At 41.2% G+C, this 10106-nt stretch overlaps 1 pseudogene; it reads left to right on the top strand.

The window, feature by feature from the left end:
• The window catches only part of LOC102875309, a 16292-nt pseudogene extending 6464 nt beyond the window's left edge, over window positions 1–9828 (top strand).
• The last annotated feature ends 278 nt before the right edge of the window (window positions 9829–10106 follow it).

Genomic DNA, 10106 nt, shown 5'->3' with positions numbered 1-10106 from the left:
TAATATGGTCATCTGACTCAAAATGCCCCATGCCAGTCCATCTCATCTCACCAATGCCTAGTATGTCAATATTTATGTGTTCCATTTCTTCCTTAACAATATCTAATTTTCCTACATTCAAGGTTCTCACATTCCATGTCCCAGTCACCAGTGTCTGCTTACAACTGTGGATATCATTTCCTAGTTCTGGTATGGTAAAATGTCACTAATTTAAATGTCAAGAGACCACCACTGAATTCAGTAGGTTTGAATGATAACTTTCCTCTGCCTCAAGAATCTCAAACTTACTAGTTTAAGTTTTAGTAGTTCCTTTAGTAAATTCACTGGGATAAAGAAAAGGAAAAACAAAACAAAACAAAACCCTCAATTTTTCATTCAGAGTATCCAGATCCTCAATGAAACAATGATGAAAGGAAATAGTTTCTCTGTCTATTTCTAAGTTCCTTGCCCTACTTTTTATAAGTCCTATGATCTTCATACAGTTTGCTTTCTCTGGGTGACAAGTGTTTTTGAGGCAATGAACCTGAACTTGCTTACTGTTTTGTCTACAGAACCTACTCAGCATCTCTGAAAGATTGGTTGTTCGGACCCGCTAGTTTCTTTGCAGACAAGGTATGCGGTAGCCTGCTTTTAAAAAAAAAATAAATAAAATTTTTATTTTATACTCATTGACTTATAAAGTTTATATACATTGATTTTCATCCCATATCTTTCCTGTTTCCTTTGCCTAGCCCTCACTGGCAGGCTGCTTCTATAACAGTCACAGCCTTGGATACCTTATGGGTCAATTCTCCTCTGTCCCACAGGGTCTCTTTAAGTCAAAATCAACCAGAGGGCACTGGGTTTGGTTTTTATGTGTTGTTGAATTGAAGAGTCAAGCAGTGCCACCACTGTGATTCCTTCCTCTTCTCTCTTCAACTTGTCCCTTTCCTGTTGACTGTTCTTAAAGGAGCTGGCTAGTTGTCAGCCTGTTATATTAATTAACTGGAAAGCATGACAACAGCTGAATATGATATAAGCGTGCATTTCACAACATAAAAATGCATTTGGTAGGGTTTATTGTAATGGTGTAAATCCGGGCAGAATTTTTAGAGGGTCATGAAAGCATTCTGGGGGCAGCTGGACTTTTCCAGTCCCTTTCCATCACACTACACAAACTGAAGTGTCTCTCTCCTATAAAGAAAAGCTGTCTGGGGTGGGGGTAAGACTGAGAAAAACTGGATAAATTATGTTTACTGCATTTAAAAAAAAAGAATAGCTGATATATATATATATATATATATATATATATGCAATTTAAATTGCATATGAGTAATTAATGTTCTGTTCCACAATCAGATCAGCCTCAATGCTTGTTTAGACAGCTGATAATGAGTTCTGTATTGTCTCTTTCTATAGATAAAACCAATTTGATACTTGTATATTCCTTTAGGTAAGATCCATGTATATAATTGTCATTTCTGTTATTCTTGTTTTCTGTAAAAAGGTATGAGCAATGAATAAATTATTTATTGGAGGGAAAAAAGCTGACTATCATTGTCACACTCTATTTTACATTTAAGTTAATTTGTAAATGGCCACTAGTCTATATTTGGCTATATTAACTATTCTCCAAAAGTAATTTCTTAAAAGTCATACTCTTTAGAGATCAATGAAAAACTTGTTTATATCTTTTTTCTCTTCAAAGTCAGAGTAAAGGGGTAAAATTTCATCACTCAATGTCACCTTAATCCCACAAACCTTCCTTCTACTTCCTCTAATCCCTGATGTTTGAAGCTGAAAGCGATCAGCAGGATTGCCTTTAGATCAACTCCTTATTTTATAGATGAAGAAACTGAGGCTAGAGATGCTAGTGGCAGAATCTTTAGGTCCTTGGGTCCTTATCCCACACCTTGTGCACCCACCATGTGTCTTTGAAACGCCCCAGAATGGACTCTCCATTGCCAATTCTTTTCCCGACTCCCTATTCCTGAGTTGCCACCATCATCTAGGTCTTTCAGGATTAATGTAGGTAAGCTTTAATTTCTCTGTCTTTTTAAGCCTCTTCTTCCTCTACTGCAGGATATACCTTTCTGATTCATCTTTCTAGTTTGAACTATCCTGGTTGGCTAGCTGAACTATCTGAGTCACTCATTTTCATCGACTCAGACAGAGCCAGCTCCTCTGGGACCTGCTAGCAGATTTGCAGAGGAAACCCTATGAACTTGGAGAAACAAAGAAAGTAATACAAGTGTTCAGGTCTTTCGTTCATACTCAACGACACTTAACAACAACATCAAGAGAGCTCAGGGGGCCTAGGGACAGAATGATGCTACCAGGTCAAAGGTGGGTGATTTTAATCTGTGGCACTCAGGCCTGGTTTTAATTGTTTTGGGTCAAACATTATTCTAAGTGCTGTAGCACTGGTCTGTCCATTTGCTGTACAGAGGTAACTCATGGTTGCTGTGATGCTGAACACTGTGACGCTGATGTGTCAAATGTGATAATGATTACCTGTGGTGGACAGTGTTTGGTGTTTGGTGGACCTCCCTGATTAAAGTAAGCTTGGAAGCTGGAGTGGCATACACTTCTGAAAAAGCTTGCCTCCAGAAACCCTATTAACTTGGGGAAAGTTATTCAAGGGTTCAGGTCTTTTGTTCATAGGGTCACTATGAGTCGTCTATGACTCAAAAGCACTTAACAACAAACAACGTAAGTCACATGGGAGGATATTGTCCATCTTTCTTCCATGGGGGAGTTGGTGAATTTTAAACACTTGCCTTTGTGTTGGCAGCACAACTCCCTGTCGAGCTCCCTAAGTGTTTTGCCATTCAGGACATTTTCCCTTCAATCAGTGTCAGTCACCATAATAGGTGCTAACGGCTTCCCTGTCTCCGATCTATTTCACATATATCAAATGAACCTAGCAGAACCATTCTCACTCAAATTTTATAATTATAACTAAATGGTGTTATTTTGCTATATAAAATTGAATTTTACTTGTATTTGGACTGCAAATAGGACACACATGTAGTCCCAAGCCTGTTGAATTCTGAAACATGTACTAGTAAGTAGTTTGTGTGGCATTGCACAAATTATTTCATTGTGATTTATTGTCATTATTCTGTCAATCAAGGATGGAGAAAACCTTTTCCCCACTTTACTCCCTGGCTCCTTTCTAAAGTGCAGCTATATAGCATCACTTCAGGAACAGATGGATCATTTGTAATAGGTAAGTGTGCTGGGTACCACTTGCTTTTGCTTCCCTGAGAGAGGTCAAAAGGATTCTTGTCTTATGGGTATTGAACTGACTGTCCCCCGTAGTCTGATCTTTTCTATCCCCACTCTGACCTCCCTAGTGGTCTTGATAAAATGAGGATCACTTGGGCAATTTCTGACCCCGTACTAGTTTATGATGACAGGCCACAGATTTGTTCCCTAATTATACCTGTATTTCCTCTAGGGCTTCTTCCTGGATGAGACAAGGAAATTCTCCAAGTCCCTGAGGTCATATATGATCAAGAATGAATCTAAACTGCACTGAAGGCATGGGGGCAGGGGGAGCTCCAAGAATTGATGGATTACCAACTTATATACTTCAACAAATGAATGAGATGCTGGGGGGTGGGTATCTTCACTCATCTATGCTAAGAATTTAGAAGACAACTACCTGGCCAACTGACAAGGAGATCTATAATAGTGTCAATTTCAAAGAAAGGTATTCCAGTAGACTGTGAAATTATCCACCAATATCACTAATAACACATGCAAATAACCTTTTGCTGAAGTTAATTCCAGATTAGTTTCAGCAATACATGTTGTTGTTATGTTGTTGTTAAGTTCCGTCGAGTCGCAGGCGACTCATAGCGACCCTATGAAGGAGAGTCCTCAACATTTGGGTATCTTTCATCCTCTCTCCAGGTTCATAGGGTTTCCGGAGGCAAGCTATTACGGAAGTGGATGCCACTCCTACTTCCAAGCAATACATAGGCAGAGATATTCAAACCAGATTCATAAGAAAATGTGAAATGAGGGATCTCATAACTAGTGTCAGGTTGTGGCTGAAAACAGAATAACAGAAAGATGTTTGCCTGTTTTATACTGACTATGCACAGATAACTAGGTATAATGTTAAAAGAATGGGAATTCCAGAAGATTTATTTGTGCTCATGCAGGACCTGTACAGAGACTGAGAGGAAGTGATTTAAACAGAACAAAGGGATGTTGTGTGGTTTAAAAATCAAGAAAAGTGCGTGTAAAAGATGTGTCCCTTCATCATACTTGCTTAATCTGTATGCTGAGCAAATGATCTGATAAACTGGACTAATCAAAGAATACAGCATCGGGATTGGAGGAAGACTCATTAACAACTGGTGATGTGCAGATGACCCAACTTTGCCTCCTAACAGCAAAGCAAACTTGAATCATATCTCAAAGAAGATCAAAGATTATAGTGTGCAATTAATATGGATTACACTTCAACATAAAGAAAACAAAAGTCCTCACAACCAGACCAATAAGCAACATTCTGATAAACTTAGAAATGACTGAAGTTGTTAGTGATTTCATTACTTAGATCCTTAATCAACACACATGAAAACAGTAGTCAAGAAATGAAATTCTCTATTGCATTGAGCAAATTTGCTACACAACTTTAAAGTGATAAAGAGCAGAAATGTTACTTTGAGGACCAAGGTGTGACTGACTGATGATGTGATTTTTTTTTTCAGTCACCTCATAGACATGCAGATTTTAGGGCCTTAAACACAAATGAGAGAAGGCCAGACATGACAACATGAATATGAATTACTTGGAATATACCCTGAGAAAATGAGAACTGAGGTACAAACTGAGATTTTTACACCAATGTTCATAGCAACATTTTTCACCATGATAACAACAGAAAACAGAACAAATGTTCAACCACAAATGAATGGACTAAGAAATCATGATACATTCACACTGTGGAATACTACGCAGCACACAGGAGCAATAACTTTGTAGATTATCACCTAACTTGGGAGGGACTGAAGAGCGTTATGCTTAGTGATCTAACTCAGTCCCACAAGGATAAATATTGTATAAAACCATTATTGTAGAATGAGTATAAGGATCCAAGGGGTTGGGAGAGGCTGGAAGCAGAGGGATGAGGATGTGCAGGGAGGGGGGCATTAATCATGGGGCTGTACAATTTGATGGAGGGTGAGGGAAATTGAAAGAATCTGATTTAGAAAATTTATTTGAATTTTATAAATAAACTAGTATAAAATTTAAAAAGTAAAGTAAAAAAAAAAGAAGTATATTCTGGAGGAGTGAAATATGTACAATTTCCCAGGCATATTTGATATAAAATAATCTCTTCACTATACATCTTTCTCATGAAACTGATTTTTAAAAATGTTAGATATTCTCTGGGTTTCCATTACAGTATGTAAAATGCCATTTGTCCCAAAATTGGCATACTTGTGCTGTTGTTTGTTGTTGTTGATTGCCGTCGAGTCAAGTATGACTCATAGCTATTTGTCTATGAGCAAAAGACTGAATGTCTTTCCATAACTATCATCAATTCCAAGTTCATAGTGTTTCCAGAGGTATGTGGTTTAGGAAGTGGATGCCACTCCTGCTTCCAAACCTGTTTTACAACTGGGCGCTCTAACAAACACTGTCCACATTGGGAAACCATTCTGTTATTTGATACCCCAATGGTACAAGGTTCAGCATCACAGCAAACCCACGTTGCTTCATACTGCACATTGACAAAGAGTGATATATGAAGTGGAAGAGTGTTCCTCCAGATATAACAGCACCAGTTTCATTTAGCAGTGGTTAAGTGTTCTCAAATAAAAAAGAAGACTTGAACTCTGTTCTATAACTACCATCATTTCTGTACAGAACTCTGTTCTATAACTAACATAATTTCTGTACAATTATAGAGTTTAGAAATTTTGTAGAGTTTCCAGAGGCATGTAATTTAGGAAGTGGATGCCACTCCTGCTTCCCAGTATAAATCAATCTGGAAACTCATTCAAAGACTACATACAATGGGTAACCATTATGGCATTTGGCAAGACTATGGAACAGTGTGCAGCATCAAAGCAACACCAAGTTGTTCAGTTCAGCAAACAGACAAAAGATTACTGTTTCATTTAAGGAATATACTTGTGTTGCTGCTTCTTAATTATTATTGTGCCTGATTCAGGCCATGGCCTTCACGATTACTTGCTATGCATCAGAGAGCTGGACAATAACTAAGGATGACAGAAAAAGAATTTATGCCTTTGAGTTGTAATGCTGAAAAAGTATTAAACATACCACAGACTGCCAGAGAATAAATAGGTCTGTGTTAGAGAGGGTGAAACTAAGTTTCTCCTTGGAGGCAAGGATTTTGAAGCTCTGTCTCACATTCTTTGGGCACGTGGCCAGGAGAGACCAGTTCTTGGAGAAGAACTTGGAAGAGTGGAGGGACAGCACAAGAGAGAAAGACCCAGATGAGATGGATTGACATATCAGAGACAGCGACATTAACTCAGGATAGAGCAGGGTTCTGAGCTGGTGTACATAGGGTCACTATGAGCCTCTGTTTACTCGATGGCATATAACAACAATAAGTCTTCTCACTCCAGAGAGAGAAACTTGTCAGGCTGGTTTTTGTTTGATGCAGTGATTGCTTTTTTTGGACAGTAATCTCACATGTTAACTGTTCAGGTCCCATAATCAGTTGTCCTGTTCTATTCTATAGATTTCAAAGATAAGATTAAAAAGAGTTAAATTAATAAAGACACCTAACATTATTGAGTGCTTACTGTGGGCCAGACATTGTGTGAACAGCTTTGCATATCTATGTTCCATAATCCTCACCAAAATTCAATGAAGTGGATAGTCTGCGTATTTCTATTTAACATATAAGGAAGCTCTAGAGATTAAATACTTTTGCCCAAGAAAGCTGAAGAGTAGGAGGGAAAGCTGAGATTTGAACCTGGTTTTGTTCAACTCTTAAATCTTCTTTAACACTAGTCTTCCATGTTAAAAAGTATCAAATTTATATATTGCTGTTGTTATTGTGAGCCCTTGGCCAGAACCAACTCATAGCTGCCCTTCCAGCACGATGTTAGAGGTAGTAAGTAGGACAGAAGGAGAATGCCCATCCTTCTCTGCAGAACAGCTGTTGGATTAAAACACATGTTTTTGGGATAGCAGTACAGCTTTGTACTAGTAGGCCACTATATATAGTTATGTGCCTTTGAGTGGACTACCACTCATAGCAACCCTATGAGCAACAGCTCTGAGCCTTGCCTTGTTCTGCGTAAACCTCACCCCATGGCCACTGTCACAGTGTCAATCCATATCATCCAGGGTCTTCCTCCTCTTCACTGTCCTTCTACCTTTCCAAGTATGATGTCCTTCTCCAAGGACTGGCCCCTCCTGGCCACATGCCCATAGTATGTGAGCTGGAAGTGCAAAATCCTTGTCTCCAAAGAGCAACCTGGTTTCACCCTTTCCAGGACATACCTGTTGTTCTGTTGGCTGTCCTCTATGTTCTCCACAACCAGAATCCTCCATGAGTAGAGGCCAAGAGACCTGGCCTTCCTGGCCACCTGGCACTGCACTTGTTGTTATGTGTTGTCAAGTTGCCTGTGACTCATAGTGACCTTAAGGACAACAGTCCTAAACCTTGTTCTATTCTGTGCCAATTTTATTGTCTCTGACAAACTGTCACTGAACCTATCCATCTCATCGAAGGTCTTCCTCTCTTGCCCTGTCACTCCACCCTCCCAAGCATGGCGTCCCTCTCCAAGGACTAATCCCTCCTTGCAACATGCCCATATTATGTCAGATGAAGCTTCAGAATCCTTGCCTCTAAGGATCAGCCTGGTTTCACCATCTCTAGGAAAAACCTGCTTCTTCTCTTAGCAGTCCATATTATATTCAATACTCTTCTCCAGCACCACAGCTCAAAGGCATCAATTCTCCTTCTATCATCCTAGTCATTGTCCAGCTTTCCGATGCAAAGCAAGTAATTGCACCCTGATCTCCAGACTGACATCGTTGCTCTTCAGTACTTTGGAGAGGCGTCATAACCTGATCCGCAGCCCTTAAATGGGCCTGAGATTGGAACCACCATGCCATGCCACTTCCATTGCACTCCCATTACCCTCAGGATTTCTCGTGCACCAGTGAGGTCTTCTTCCTCTGTCCATTCGCCCTCGCTGTCTCTGGCACAGCCCTGGTGAGGACATTTCTCCTCCCTGTGCACGCTGGCTCAAGATGGCTCCTCTGTGGCAGTTCAAATCCACCAGTGGTTCCTCGAGGGGGAAAAAAGACAGGCAATCTCTCCTCCCGTACAGTCTACAATCTCAAGAACCTGCCGGAAGGTCTCCCAAGAGTCTGCTTTGGACTGGGCAATACTCCTGTTTGTGTTTGTTTTTGTTGTTTCCCAGCCCCCGTGTTTCCTCTCCCCAAGCTAACAGTAGCCCGGCACTCAGCGAACCAGATTGACCTTGACCGTCCAGCAAGAAAGCACTTTTGCTTTACTGTTTGCTACATTTATTGGCGGTGTTGTGACCCCATTTCGAAGTATTTCAGATGCCGATCATTGATCGGGGTTTCTTTAAAATAACCCCGCAGGGGCTGTGAGGGACCGCAGAGCTGGGATCATCAGCGTGTCACTTCCTGCTGCACCCTTGACCCCGCGGTCAAGGCTGGATGCGACAGACTGTATCTTTCTAGAAGGCTCTGCCACCGAAGGGCGTTTAGGAGATAAACGTGACCACCTCTCCGCAGGGGCGCAAGCAGAGTGGTTGGTGGGGTCGTGGGTGGCTGGACGCCATCTGACAAGGACTCGCTTGTGTGACCTTGGTCTCAGTAGTTGTCAGGCCATGCAGCTGCCCCACCTCCTCTCCAGCTGTAACCCGCGTGGATTTCCTCTCATCTTCATCATGCCAGGTCTAAGGGCACTGCTGGGCACCTCCACGGCAAAGCCTGCACGTCTCCTGGTATCCTGGTTCCAAAGCGCAGAGAAGCCAGGTGTCCACCGAGAAGCTGAGCTGGAAGGTAAAGTGTCAAGAGGACTTCCCAACTGAGTACACAGCCAATTCCGTCCTGTAAGGGCCCAGGTGGGCCGGTCTTCCCTCCTAAATGTAACAAAAGGACGCACATGCTGACAGAAGGAGCTAAAATGACTTGTATGAAGTTGAAAATAGCAGGCCTCGAAATCCTGTGAGTTGGACATGGTTGGCTGAGGGCTTTTCAGGTGTTGGGGCCCCAGGCATTCAGCAGATGCTATCATAACTAGGTGGGGAAGGGATCTAAAGGGAAATATCCTTACTCTGTTCCAGGGGCGGGGGGGAGGGCTAAAATTTGTAGCCACCAAAAGAAAAAGACTCTGGAGAAAGGGAATCCCAGCGGGCAACATTAATCCAGGACAGAAGATCAGCGCCACGTTGAAGAGAGAATTTGGAGAGGAGGCCCTGAACTAGTTACAGAAATCCAGGGCAGAAATGCAGAATTAGAGGAACAGTTGGATAAACTATTCTGCCAGGAACACTTTGTGGTCTATAAAGGCTAATAGATGATCCTCAGAACGTGATAACCTGAGGACGGAAACAGGCTGTCAGCCACCATGATGAATGCGGTGAAATAATGGATCATCTTCCTTGGAAAGCTCGTGATGATGTGGACAGGGTGAAATGGGTTGACATCAGTGATAAACTCAAGCTTTATGCTAGCCACTCCCAGTTTATTAAATGCATAGCTGAGAAAGGACGTGCCCACTGGACCAAAGGCCTGACTGCTATAGATAATCAATGGAAATTTCATGTAAGAAAAAAGCATTCAAATGAACAGTTGTAAATATGAAGCAAACACCTTAGAACTGCTGTTAAACACACAAGAGAGGGTCACTTCTGGCAATTCTTTCCAAAACAATCCACAGTATTGAGCCTTTGTATTGGGCAATAATCAACACATTTATAGGATTACAAACAGAATGTACCTCATATGTTGAGCTTAAGCATGGCATGAGCTAAAACTAAAGCTCTTTGAAGAATTTTCGACAAACCAAAAGTAACATTCTGACCAGCTATAGCCTCTATGTTTCAGCCAGTTACATTTATCAGATAATTTTCTAC

This window comes from Elephantulus edwardii, unplaced genomic scaffold, assembly GCF_000299155.1.
Source record: "Elephantulus edwardii isolate Elephantulus edwardi_28Jun2011 unplaced genomic scaffold, EleEdw1.0 scaffold00007, whole genome shotgun sequence".
NCBI lineage: Eukaryota > Metazoa > Chordata > Mammalia > Macroscelidea > Macroscelididae > Elephantulus > Elephantulus edwardii.
The sequence above is the reverse complement of the archived record's forward strand: the minus strand, read 5'-3'. Positions and strand labels throughout refer to the sequence as shown.